The following is a 13,756-nucleotide window of genomic DNA, read 5'->3' on the forward strand; positions in this document are numbered from 1 at the left end:
AAAAGCTATGGACGGCTGAGTTCCAAGTCTCGGCTGATGATGGCTGAGGAGTGGCCGAGGCCAGGCCAGGCCAAAGGCTCACAACCAAGGTTAGCCTAGGCAAGGCAGGCCGAAAGTTGGCTGCTGAGCAAGAGATGTCAAGGCTGACACCGGGTTAGCAGATTTTACCGACTCCGGGTCTAGGGTCCCCACCATTTTCAGATTTGTTTTTGGTTTTTTATGTTCTTATCTAGCTGTATAGGTAAGGCCCAAGATCAAGAACTAGAAGGTGATTTGATCCTAACATTATGGGTTTTCCTGAACTTGGTCGCCTGCCAAGCCTGTTGTGGTTGGCGAACCACGAGCCTCTGATGCCATTCACCATTCAACGACAACTTTTCTAGAAAAACCAAAGTACGTAATAGTTAATACACCGGAGTTTGCTGTAGTGTTGTTAAAGGCATCCTTAGGAATGTGTTGTTGACGTACTGAACACGAATAATGCCTTTTCTTTTCATGTTTGTTGTGGTTTAAAGCATATGGAAGATATGACTCAGGGTCTTTGTCATGAACATGTGTTGCGTGTGTCTCTCTCATACCCAAGTAGAAGACATGTTCACGTGCACCCAAGTACCGAAAAACATGTATTTGTTGATGTGGAGCTTGTGCTTTGAATTCTTATGGCATTTCTAAAATATCACAATGCAGATGGAATATGGCTATTGGTGTATTAGTGCAGCCTAGAAGGCTAAAACTGTGGCTTACGGGACCACTGTCAAAAGTGCATATGTAGTGTTTTTATTTTCAGAGCTAACATGTCAATTCATACAGTTAAAAGCATGCTTTCTTTTTGTGCTCGTAGCTAAATCTTAGTTATGAGATCTAATTGCAGGACTTGCCTTTGGTTGCTCAAGTTTATTGCAGGTGGGACATTTGCATTGTACTCACGGATATGCAAGCATGTAAAGCTCTGTCTTCTTCCAAACCAATTGTCATATAATGCTTGTATCAAGTTCAACTGAAGGTGGCACCTCTACAGCTTGGGTTGTCAATAACGATTAAAGAAAGGAAGTGTGTAAGCTTCCTTGTCACTGAAAAAGGATGTTCTCGTGTTTCTTCTTGTTGGTAACATTAGTGTCCACTGTCTTTTGATGTCATTCATTGTTGAATTTCTCCGAACTAGTTTTCATATAGGTTTTTAATGTCATTATGTACTATGTTTTAATTTCACTTTGTTTTTGACTTTTTTTTTTACTTTTTCTACTTTCAATTTTGTCTTTACAATTTTTTTAATGTAAATTAAAGTTATTTAATCATTAACCATATTGACGTACAAAAAAAATTATGCATCAGTATAGCGACACTTAACCTATACCTGCCTCTACTCCTGCTAGCTGCTCTCAACATGTGTTATGGACTTATGGTCACCTTTTAAAGGTGTACTGATTTTTATGAGTCGCCTCCATCAGATGGGTAGAACCCTTGTGGCCTCCTTCCCGCAAAAAAAACAAATTTAAAGAGTTCCACACACTACTCCACATTTTTGAAAAATATGTTTGGTTGGCAAAAATTCATCATCCAAATGCCTTGGATGATGACTAGAACAGAAAGGGAAAGGAGAAAAGTGAGGAAAGGATGGGCAAAGAAAGAGAAACATTCCGTTTCTAGGTCTTGCTTTTGTTTACAATTTCAAAAAGCGGACCAAAAGGCATTGGATTTTCTTTACCATAGACCTTCCCTTAAAAGGATAAGGAAGCCTGGAATAACAACATATCTATTGAATCCGGACATGGTATACTCATTGTGGAAATATCTAGTGCCAAAGTCACTCAATGGGTAAGTCATGAATCCTTAACCTAAATCCATTTACCAAAAGTTTCTACCATATCACTCTACCCTTTTGTACAACCCAATAATTTCAAAAAATGAGCCATCTATGAGGCCAATTGTATTTTGTGTCTTTTTTCTTTGGGCTTAACAGGTTGGCGCATTGTTTAATCCGTGTTTCTTTTCCTATAAAATTACTTATTTCCTATAAAATTACTTGGGTGCGCCCATAAGCTGATTCTTTCTCCCACTCGCCAGTGTGGACTACTATTTAAAATAAGAATAAAACATGTAATACCTATCTCTTTCTCTGTCCGTCTCTCTCTCTATCTCTATACATGCAAGAGAACTCAAATGGCATGGAGCTGTTTCTTTGTTTCTTTCTTCCACCACATTTTCACTTTCGGGGTAGACAAGTCAAAAAAGAGAGGAACCACCCTGTTGAATAGGAACCACTAGTTTACATGATATGGCAGTTCTATCATCGTTGATATTACAGTTCCAGACATGGTGGCAGAGACGCAGACGTGGAGGTGGAATAAAAAGGCTCGAATCAAAATACTTATGTGAAGTTGGAAGATTGTGTTCCCATGGCAATATGGTGGCTATGGAAGACATGAATTATGAATACCATGACAACAACAAAATCGAAATATGTTACATCAGAGGCAATTGACCGTCTTTTTATTATGATTCAACAAGTGCTAAATATGACTATTCAAGGAAGAACGAGTTTCCACAACTTTTGGTCCTTTTTTATGTAGGAAGTCTCCACATATATCATCGACTTTAACACAGATCAGCATCACCACAAAAGCATATAGAATACTGATATGCTAATGAAACCACATCTGAAAGATGCCTTGGTTGATCGACCAACTTCCCCATCCCTTTTTAATGCTATTCACGTTACCTACACCACGGTCCTTATAAAAGAGATAGCAATGTCATTATATATATATAATATATATATATATATAATATATATATATATATAATATATATATATATACATATATATATACACACACACACAGACACACTATTCCGGATGTGCTATACTAGTGCAACTAGGGTGGAAGCGCTATGCCAGTTGATGGACATTTGGCTCTACTCACATGGGCATGGGCATTATCGGATGCCGGATTTCAGTTTTCACTCAAACTGAACTTGAATGATAACCTTGCTTAGATTATCTTGCAATCGAGCTATCATGTTCTAAGTGTAACATATATAGTTTTCCCGTACCTAACATATATGTTCAAGTATAATAATGTAATTGGTCTGCATGCCCATCCGGCAGCCACTGCTTGTGATATCAAGTAGGTAATTTTTTGCTGGGAAACTGCCGAGGGAGCCCTCGCTTTATTGAAATGTCAAATAGGTAATTAAATAAATAAACTAATCCACTGTCTATGTCACTAATTTCTAGACACCAGCTGACATTGTAACATTTTGTGAGGGACTATGTTGTCAGAAGGGCAGTAGCGGAGCTAAGGGTGGGTCGGTGTGCACCATATTTACCCATACCAGTTAGTCAAAAATTATATTGTGATAAAGCTGGCTCAGTTCCAGTCACATCATAATGCCCACATGGGCACTATCAAACTCAGGTCGGTGACTCAAGCGATGTTCAGTCAAAAATTGGGTACTGCCTACACCAGCCCACGTATGACTCCGCCAAATGCTCTAGCCCCAATCTCAATTTTCTGTACTTCCATGAATTTCATGATCCTGACAATCAAAATAGGTTCGTATAAAATTTTAAAATAAAATTGAATTCACACTGACAAATGCACATTTAAAATAATAGCAAATTAAGTAGATTACTTGTTTGATGATTGAATGCACTGCGGAACCTTCAACAAGTTGACGGGTTAGGGCGAGCTTATCCATGTAGTGAGAAATCATTTTCTCAAAGATCATGGCAACTTTCCTGCTTGGTGGGCCATTACAAATCCTTTGATGGGATTTTCATATGATCCATCAGGTCGACTGAAAACTGGATTGGCCAGGTCATTCCTGAATATTCAAGGGATTCAAATAAAAGTCAAGAAGAATGAGGAGAGAAGGGTGGTGGAGGAGGAGAAACTGAACTTTAGCCACCAGCATTGTCATGGGATGTCGCTTGTTGATTTCTTCAATCGATGCTGCTTGAGTTTCGACACTGACGGTCAACGGCGAAGCTACCAATTGGTAACATATTTATTACATGATTAAGAAAAAACTTAGTACAATCAATTATCAGAAACTTCATTATTTTATCATCTAGCTAGTTCCACCTCCAACCATGGTTAGTGGCAGCTAGAGTTAGGAATGTTGGACTTAGGGGCACTAATTTAAAGAATCTCAAAGCTATAGGTTCACTGGTGCATATAAAGAAACAAGTAGTTGAAAGCTCACGTAAAAATGAAAATAAAGAAATTGATAGGACCATTTGGGCAACTGCCTACACCAGCCCACGTATGACTCACCAAAGGCTCTAGCCCCAATCTCAATTTTCTGTACTTCCATGAATTTCATGGTCCTGACAATCAAAATAGGGTTCGTATAAAATTTTAAAATAAAATTTGAATTCACACTGACAAATGCACATTTAAAATAAATAGCAAATTAAGTAGATTACTTGTTTGATGATTGAATGCAGTGCGGAACCTTCAATAATATATATTTATTTGGATAATAGTGAAAATGAATCCATTATATAGACCATTCGTTTCTAATAAATGTTTATAACAATCGGAATCAGAACCGAAACCCAAAGCGAAACAACCTGCAGGCTGTCGGTAAGATAAATCAGTATACTATATTTAAAAAAATAAGTGAAAAATAGAAAAAAAATCTTAAAAGTATTTAAAGATAAATAAATAACAAATGGGGCAACAGCCACTGGATAAAACAGGTTTGCCAAACAATTCAAATTGACTTAAATTAATTCAGGGCAACTTTTATAAACACTGTTCTCAAATGCATGACATTTTAGTGGACCTCTTGCTTGTGGAGAAAACTCTTCTTTGTTACGGGTGAGCGGAGTGAACCTGCCAGCTGCATGCATGAGGGGCAGAAGCTCTACTCATCCCTGTTACCCAGGGTCTAGAAACATCAAAACCAGGGAATTTAGGTCACTCCTTCAGTTTAGGAGTAGCTCCTGCCAACCTTTATGGTTCATTGAGAATAATGCTCATGGTATTGGAACTGACTACCTTACTCTCACCAAACTCTTAACTCGACCAGTTATGCTACTCTTCTCGGAGTAACCTGATCTCTTTGTTTGACCCTATGAAAAGAGTACATATAAGACTATTGAAGCTTACAACTTTCTGGAGGTAAAGTCTTTTGTGTAACCTGTGCTGAGACTTTTAAATCCTCTTAGATGGAACTTGTTAAGAATAATATTCTGCTTTTTTTTAAAATATATATATAAAAGCACCATATTCTTATTTCAAGAAACGTAACTGCATTTCAATTAACAAAAAAATTAATCTTCTAATGAATTAAACGCAGAGCAGGTACTATATGTTCCGAATTTTAGCTACACATGCACTCATTTAATATTCTTCAGTGATCCCAAAATCTGTTCCAAACATGTGTCAGCAACTTGAAAATATGTCGTTGTGTGCTAAATCCATCCCATACATGTGTCAGGGACTCAAGAATATGTCGCTGTGTACTAAATCCGTTCCAAACATGTGTAAGGGACTCGAAAATATGTTGCTAGCCAGTACACTGTGCAAGCTACAACAACCATCATTGTTGATGGAGGGTTAGCATTGTTAGTTGCAAAGTTAAAAGACATTGTGAAGTTAAGCGATTATATAACCGTCACAGAACACATTGTGTTATGGGACGAAAATTCCATTGTCAAAGTTACAATAAGGTGTAGGCACATTCCATGGCATTATGCTAACTTAAAGCAACTAATGTGGCAACAAACACAACTAAGACAAATGACCATTTTTATCGATAATCGTTTGGGCAACGGGACTTGTGTTGGTGTAGATTTGACTGTCGCGATTACTTATTAGCAACAGAATTGCCAGTATTAGCGACAGTCGAGTTAAAGCCATAGTTAGTGTTCATACTCACTCAGACATATCTAAGTTAAGCTTTAAACTTAAACGGAGGGGAAAATATCTTTAAAACAAGATACATATATTTATTCAACATGAAAAAATAACACCATCAACCACATGACAATCAGGACATAAAACATAAGCAGCGTCCAATGCTGCCAATTATAGACTAGTATAGAGAACCACATAGATCATCACGAAAGAAATATATATATATATATATATATGTACGTATACAACTTTAGCCCTGAGTACATTAATTGGTGCAAAAGAAAGCAGCCCCTTCCCCAAATCATATTTCACATGCATGTTCTGCTGGAAAACATTCCCGAAAATGGCTAAGCTAGCCGTCACACTTCTATACATCCAAAAGATATTTGAAGGTGGCAACTTCATGTCTGCATTGGTGGAATGAAAGGTCATCTCCAGCAATCCTTAATATGGATCACCAGTATTCTCTACATTATAACACAAATAATCTTGGTTAGGATGATAGAATCTTTTATGGTTTGTGCTTTAGCCACAGTGTTTGCCACTTGGTCATACACATCTTTGTAAGATAGTCAGTGTGGAACCCGAGTCTATCATGATTGATCCAGCATATCCCAACCATGTTGCTGTCTGTGCACCTCCAAACTATATGTTGAGTCTGTTGTTCCCACATTTATGTAATCTAGTGTGAGTGTATAGAAAGTGCCTTGAACTGCATTTGCTTTCATTGGCGTCTGTTGAACCTCTTGGGTTCCGAAGAACTCTACCTCCTCACAGAATTTGATCTACTCAATGACATTATTTTTCTTGCTATGGAGAGGAAGACTGTAAGCAAATTTATGGTTAATAAAGAAGCCGATGTGACTAACAAGTGAAAGAGATCCTGGCCTGAGGCCAATAAGACTAGGATCGACAAGATTTTCGAAATCAACACTATTTTCTTTATGAACGCAACCAAAGGCAATTGTCAGAAGCTTGATGCCATCAGTGCCATCTCAAACCAAAATCTTTTGAGAGCAAGGGACCCTTCTACAACAGATCCATCACCATATGAGGACTTGAAGCTACGAAGTTGGTTGTCATCACAAGCGGACCAGAAGCTAGTGGTGCATCTCAGGTTATGGTATGTGGAAGACTGAATTGGCTTTAATGTAGAGTTCATTTGGCAGGTAAAGTTGTAGTAAGGAACACACAATGTCCATATGAGGTTGCTGCCAGTATCGATCATGACCCATAGGATTGGACTTCTAGTGATGCTCTAATGTAAAGCTGCATGAGAAACTCTCTATATATATGTATCAATGTCTTCTTTTTATAGCACATGAAGTTGCTGCTTCGATAACTCGAAACAACTGCCTACCAGCCTATTCTCTCATAGATTTAAGTATATAGGTTGTATGGTGGGATTTGATAAGAAATAGTTGGACATACGGCCAACTTTCTTTTTAAAATTTTTGTCTTGTCATACAGGCGGAAGTTTTCCAAAACATTTCAACCAGGTTGATTGGAGGATGTCAATGCTTGTCGGCAGTTTCATCTGTTTAGCGGACCCCAAAACATTTCACAAGTTGACCAGATAGTCCTCCTCAACTCAATTAAACATGAAAACAAAGAGAATAATCATAGCAATTGAATCTTGAAAGGACCCTTAGATAGCTGGACACAAGTTTCAATCAATTTTTGTTACTTTTCACAAGATAGAGTTGCCAGATCAACTCGTTTCTAAACTTTTTACGACACAAGTTTCCATTTCTTTCTTTCTTTTCATGAATCAAGTTCCACTATGATAACCCAGATGAACGTTTCTAGGATCAATGGGCTTTAGTTCTAAACTTCTAAGTTATCGGGGCATTTCCTTGAAATCTGGAATTTGCCAGATATTTCCAGATTTTAACGGTCAGGCATTGGAATTAGTTCATCTGGTCAGTCTTCATGAGAATACACATGGATGGTCGTTTTGTTGGTGTTGGCATAACCTGAAGCCAATCGGGAGCTCAACTTGAAGCGTAGAGCTGCCCTGCTCAGTGCGTCGAACTGGAGTGGATGAAGGATCATAGAGATGAGAGAGAGGCAAGTCTTGGTGAATGATGTCTATCGAGAAGCATGGATTTTTGGTTAACATTGACAGTGTTAGTGAAGATGTTGGTAGGAAAGTTTGATAGTGCAACTGGGAGAAGTTACAGGAGGAGGATCATGAAGGAGGAGAGGAAGGTGGCTATGACAACTGTTAATCATAGATCTACAAAGAAAAATGCCTTGTATTTATAAAGGAGATCATGAGGTAGGTTGTGACTAAGGGTTTGGATTTAAATACAAATGGTGGGGAAAAGAAGCTCATGGTCAAAGTGAGTAGCGTGTGGATTTTCCACATGTAACAGTTCTTGGTCAAGGAGAAGATGTGGTTATCACGTGAAAGAGCAGAGAAAGGGAACAACATGAACCCTAGGTTAGAGTTAGGAAAATGTTCATGAACATAACTTTATCGTGGGTGGTGGAGGCTCTCGCCCACCTTAGAGATGATGGATCATGAAAAGTCACCTATTGATCAAGGATTCCAGTCAGTTCTATCAGCGCGATGATTTTGGGTGTCGGTGGTAAAGAGCGCTGGTGTTGTGGACCAAAATGAGTGGGAGGAGGCATTTGGATTACCAGATCTTGCAGTGTGTAAATTGAGGGGAAGCAAATGATCAGACCTTTCAGATGGACTGCTATTGCAATTCTATTAGGCGGTAGCTCAAGATTTCATCTGGATTGGGTGGAAGTTTTCACAATTTGTATCAGGTGAAAACAATTTTCACTCCTTCCTGACTCTTTTTGATCAAGGCTTCCTCAAAGGAATATTTAGAGGAAGTTATGCAACAAAAAAAATGGCGTGTTCGTGATAGGTTTTTGGTCTCTAGCAAGTGGAAGTCAGGAATGCCACTCCGACTTCAAGCTGCCACGAGAACCCCTCTAGGGATTCGTCTACCGAAGTTGCCTCCTTATATGCGGAACTGCAAGGTGTTAGCTGGTGTCGTTAAGGTTCTGGGTAGTTTTTTTGTAGATGCTGATGGCTTCACTTATGGGTTCGATTTGTACACTTGATGGTGATAAAGTTCTTGAATAAATGGTGGAAGATGAAACAAAAATTTGTTTCTGTACCTTATGTGGGGTTTCATTACATCCACAAGAGATCGTCTCACTCATATGAGGGAGGGAAAAGTGCATACTAAACCCTCAAAGGGATGTACTCAGGCCATTGTTGCTAATAGAAGGTGGAATCTAGGCTCTAAACAATGCAAGCTATGTAATATTAAATGAAATCAATTTGTGCCTCTTGAAAAAGATCCTATTGAAGACCTATGATCTATGGGCCACGAGTGTCAAGGGATTATCTCACATCAAATGGTGATGGAATCATCTTCATTGAAGGTTAACCATGGTAAAACTATTGCTGAGTCCTGCCATGAGACCAATAAGAAAGCCACAGAAGTTGAGGAGGATTTTTTCCTGGATTTGGCTGTTTGAACTCCACTAGGACTGTACTAATGGCCTGAAAACAAAAAGATAAAAGGTCTTCCTCTCCTATGAATATTAGTTTAAACAAAAAGAGCTCTGCATTCCAAGAAGTTAACAATTTTAAGAAGAAGGGTTGTGGGACAACATTTTTTAAGGCTATATAAAGTTCTGTCCTGAAAGAAAGAAGTTGGCGCAACATGATCCATTCATGGATATCCAAGGAGCAGAGGATTTCCATAACAAAGAGAATGTTCTCCTGTAGGAAAAGGATCGTAAGAGGAGTTGCCAATTGCCATCAAATGAAGTTAATAGTTGGAATGTTAGAGGCCTTGGTACTCTAACAACCTAGACAGATTTTGGCAATTGGGTGATATCTCATCAACTTGGGATCATTTTCATGTTTCGATATCATGTTGAATGCGGACAACTTCAAATCCTTTTGCAATCACTATGAGGAGTTTTTTTTTTAATCTAATATTGATTCGAATCTTAATGAGGCCATAATTGTGTGTAGTTAGAGACAGGCTGATTTTAGATTGACTAGTTGCAAATTTAATAAATTTTGGATGGATTGTTTGTTTACTCATAAAGCTTTAAATCTCAACTTTGATACAATAGGGGTGTATCTTCACCCTCACTCTAGAATTCGCAAAGACCAATTGGTTATGTTAAATATCATTATTGCCAATAAACAAATATTAGTATTATAATGAAAGATTTTAATTCAACTTATAAGGAGTCGGAAAAATGGGCCTGCCCCTGCTTGACAAGCTTGTTTAGCATTCAATGGATTCATTCAAGATGTTGACTAAGAGAGATTGTGGACAGAAACAGAGCATTCACTTGAACCAATCTCTGCGCCCCGACAGCACTGGTTCAAAGCAAATTAGATAGATTTTTGAGCAAGTTGAAAATTGTGGGCAGCTTTTGGTAGAACCAAGAAGTTCTTTAGACCACTCAGCACTTCTCTTTTACATGTAAATTAAATATCTTTAAAACCGCATGCAAGAGAAGACGAAGATTTAAATAGTTCCTTTATTGAGAGTGTCAACCTAGTTGTAAGGTCATTATTCCAAGAGCATGGAGAGTGGAGTGTAGAGGATGTGCAGTGCTTAAACTTCTCGCAAAACAGAATAGAGTACGACCATGCCTAAGTAATTGGAGTAAGTATAGAACCAAGAAAGTTGATACCAGAATTAACGTACTTCAAAAGGATTTATTGAAATTTATAAGAAGCAAGATATTGACTCTCATAACTGGTCCACTTCTGAAAATCATATTAGATGTTTTCTTGCGGATGCTCTTAGAGATAAAGCCATGTACTAGAAAAAGAGAGTAAGGGTATCATGGCAAAAAAATGGGGATAATAACAGCAAATGTTTTCAGCTATTTTCAAGGAAGGTAAAAAAAAAAAGACTCTTGCACATGAAGACAGAAGATGGGGAGTTTTATGAGGAGCATCCAATTCTTTCAGCATGTACTTCTCATTTTTAAAGATTTTTTACCCGTGACAACTCAACAAGAATGATTATGGATCAGCTTGCTGTTGGTCACAGCGTATTTATAAAAGAATACTTAACGTTGTTAAGTCCCATTTCAGATGAGGAAGTGCAATAGCTGTTATGCGTGCCAACTCCAATAGCGCACCAGGTCTGAATGGGTTTCTGAAATTGTTCCTTCGAAAAAGTCAGGACACGTTAAGGACTAATATCACAGTTGCCACTAGAGATTTTTTTTTTTTTTTTTAGAAAGGAAAGCTTATTAAGGAACTAGGCAGAAGTCATATAATCATAATTCTTAAATTTGATTCAGCTGTGCACATTTCCAATTTCAGACATATTGTTCTTGAGAATAGTGTACTGAAATTTATTTTTAGAATCATGGTTTCAAGAATGAAGAAGGCACTAAAGTGGGTCATTTCCAACATGCAAGGTGGTTTTTTGAAAGATAGAAACATCCATCAATGTCTTCTTCTTCTGCTTGAGATGGTATACACAATGTCTAAAGCTAGATCAACTATCTTATGTTGAAGATAGACCAATCAAAAGCATATGACAGGGTCAATTGGACTTTCTTACAAGCTGCCATCTTGCAATTAGGATTTCATCCTATTTGGACTTAAAAAGTAATGACAATAGTGAAAAATGATTTCTGTGCTCTTGGGATTAATGACCATCAAGGTGAACACTTTGGATCTTCTCATGGTCTGCAATAAGGATACCTTTATCTTCATTTTTATTCCTCATTGTCATGAAAATCTTTTCACATACCTTGCAAGCTACAATTCGAAGAAGAATGATTGAAGTACTGCATATTCGAAGAGGCATAGAAGGAGTTTTTTCTACAATATATGCTGATGACGTCTTGCTTTTCTTAGCTTTCAAGAATGGCTTTCTTTATCTACAATTTTTTTTTTCTGTTTGAACTCCATGCTGGAATGATGATTAACCTTCAAAAATCAGCATTCTACTTTTTCAATATGGGCAAAGCAAGATTGCAAGTATTTGTAATCAGTTCAGTGAGAGCCTAGGACAGTTTCCTACTCGATATTTGGGTCTTACTCCCAAGCCAACGAATTTGAGAATGTTGGTATGTTTCTTATTCATTTAAAAATATAGAGTAAACTTAGTTTATGAAAAAGCATGCTACTTTCCCATGCAGTAGGATCTACTTGATCAAATCAGTATTAGAAGCACTTCGTATTTACTGGATGTTGGTGTTCAAGTGCCCTCTTGGTGTCATTAAGAAAATGGAACAGATTATGTGCAGTTTTTTATAGGAAGAGTCAGATGGAGGGGATAAGCCTCATTTAATTGCCTGGAATGTCTTGGCTTTTCCTAAATAGGAAGGTGGGCTCGGCATTAGAAAACATAAAGAGGTCAATGAAGCTAATCGGTTGTTTCTAGGATGTACATTAATTTTTCACCAGGGCATTTGGGACTCATTATGCATGAAAAAATATTTGAATAGGAAAAGTACTTGGAATGTGGATATGGTTCCTAATATTTCTTCTCTTGGGCGGGATCTAAATCTGTTACTTGAAATGTGATGAATGGAGAGCTTGCTAAGTTCTACGGAGGATGTTTTTCTCAAGCAGATTCCATTGGATCTGCTTGGGAAGTAGAACCTTTCCTTCGTAATACAGCACCACATTGAGCTAAATCTATGGTGGCATGGGCAATGCATTGGAGATTGCCTTCAACTTAGGCTCATGCAAAGTGCAGATTTTCTTTGTTCTAAAGAAAATCTTAAACCTGCAAAGCTCAGGAGCCAAGTTTGGAATCATGTAAAATTAAAGGAATGGTAGTTACATGGCACTGTAGATTGTGAAATGCAAAAGCATTACCTAGAGCTAACTGGCTTGTGTTTGTTTGTAGTTATTAACGTCTACCTGCTGATGCCAAACTTCAACATGTAGGGTCTTCCATTGTTTCTGTGTTTAAGTTGTGTGGAGGGATTGTGAAGATTTATCTCACTTTCTTTTCACATATACTAATGCTATGAACATTTAGCAATACATCTATTCATGGTTTGGAGTTGATAAATTCCATACATCAGACTTTTTCTCTGTCTGGAACTGGTGGTGGAGGAAGAGGTTCTCATGTAATGAATTCGGATGGTGTTGGCTTGCCTGCTTCAATATCACAATCTGGAAGCTATGGTGTTTCAAAAATCAGGTGGTGCATAAAAAGGTGGTTAAGCTAGCTGAGATTGCTAAGAGGAAAGTTTGACACTCATGTTGTGAGGTATTCTATAAACAAGAATGAGGACAATATGTAAAACAGGCGATAAATATCTAGCTGCAAACCATAATTTTCAGTCATTTTTGGCATTGTCAGAGTAAAGATGAGTGGGGGCTGGAAGTGGTCACTAAATGTGTTGCAAATGTTTATGAAGTGGCTGGTTTACTATCGTTTAATGCCGCCCCAATCAGGAAAACCAGGTTGGTGGTACAAGGGTTTCTCTTCTCAAACATGATCAAAATTATGGACTCTGTTCTTGTAGAGATGATTCCTAAAGACTGTCATGTTACTATAATCACAAACTGTCATGCTCTTAGTTCTTGTGTCAAGGAACTAAGAGAGTGACTCTGGTTCATTGGTAGGCTCAATAGTGAGAAGGTATTCGTGGTTAAAGATCACTTCTCTTTGGAGGCTATGTCCTTTGGAAACTCCTTTGTCGTTGACAAAGTAAAAAAAAAACAAAAAACAAAAGAAAAGCCAACATTAATGATATTGATTCAGGTCACATTAATGAAAAGTGACCATCGACAGTTTGCTGAGTGAGCAAGAGAGTGTTGAAGCTTAGTTAGAGGCCAGTTCTTAATTGTGATTTTTCTGTTGATTTTTTTTTCTTTATATTGTTTTTCATCATTAATGGAAGGAGAA

This window comes from Nymphaea colorata, chromosome 7 (genome assembly GCF_008831285.2).
Source record: "Nymphaea colorata isolate Beijing-Zhang1983 chromosome 7, ASM883128v2, whole genome shotgun sequence".
Classification (NCBI taxonomy): domain Eukaryota; kingdom Viridiplantae; phylum Streptophyta; class Magnoliopsida; order Nymphaeales; family Nymphaeaceae; genus Nymphaea; species Nymphaea colorata.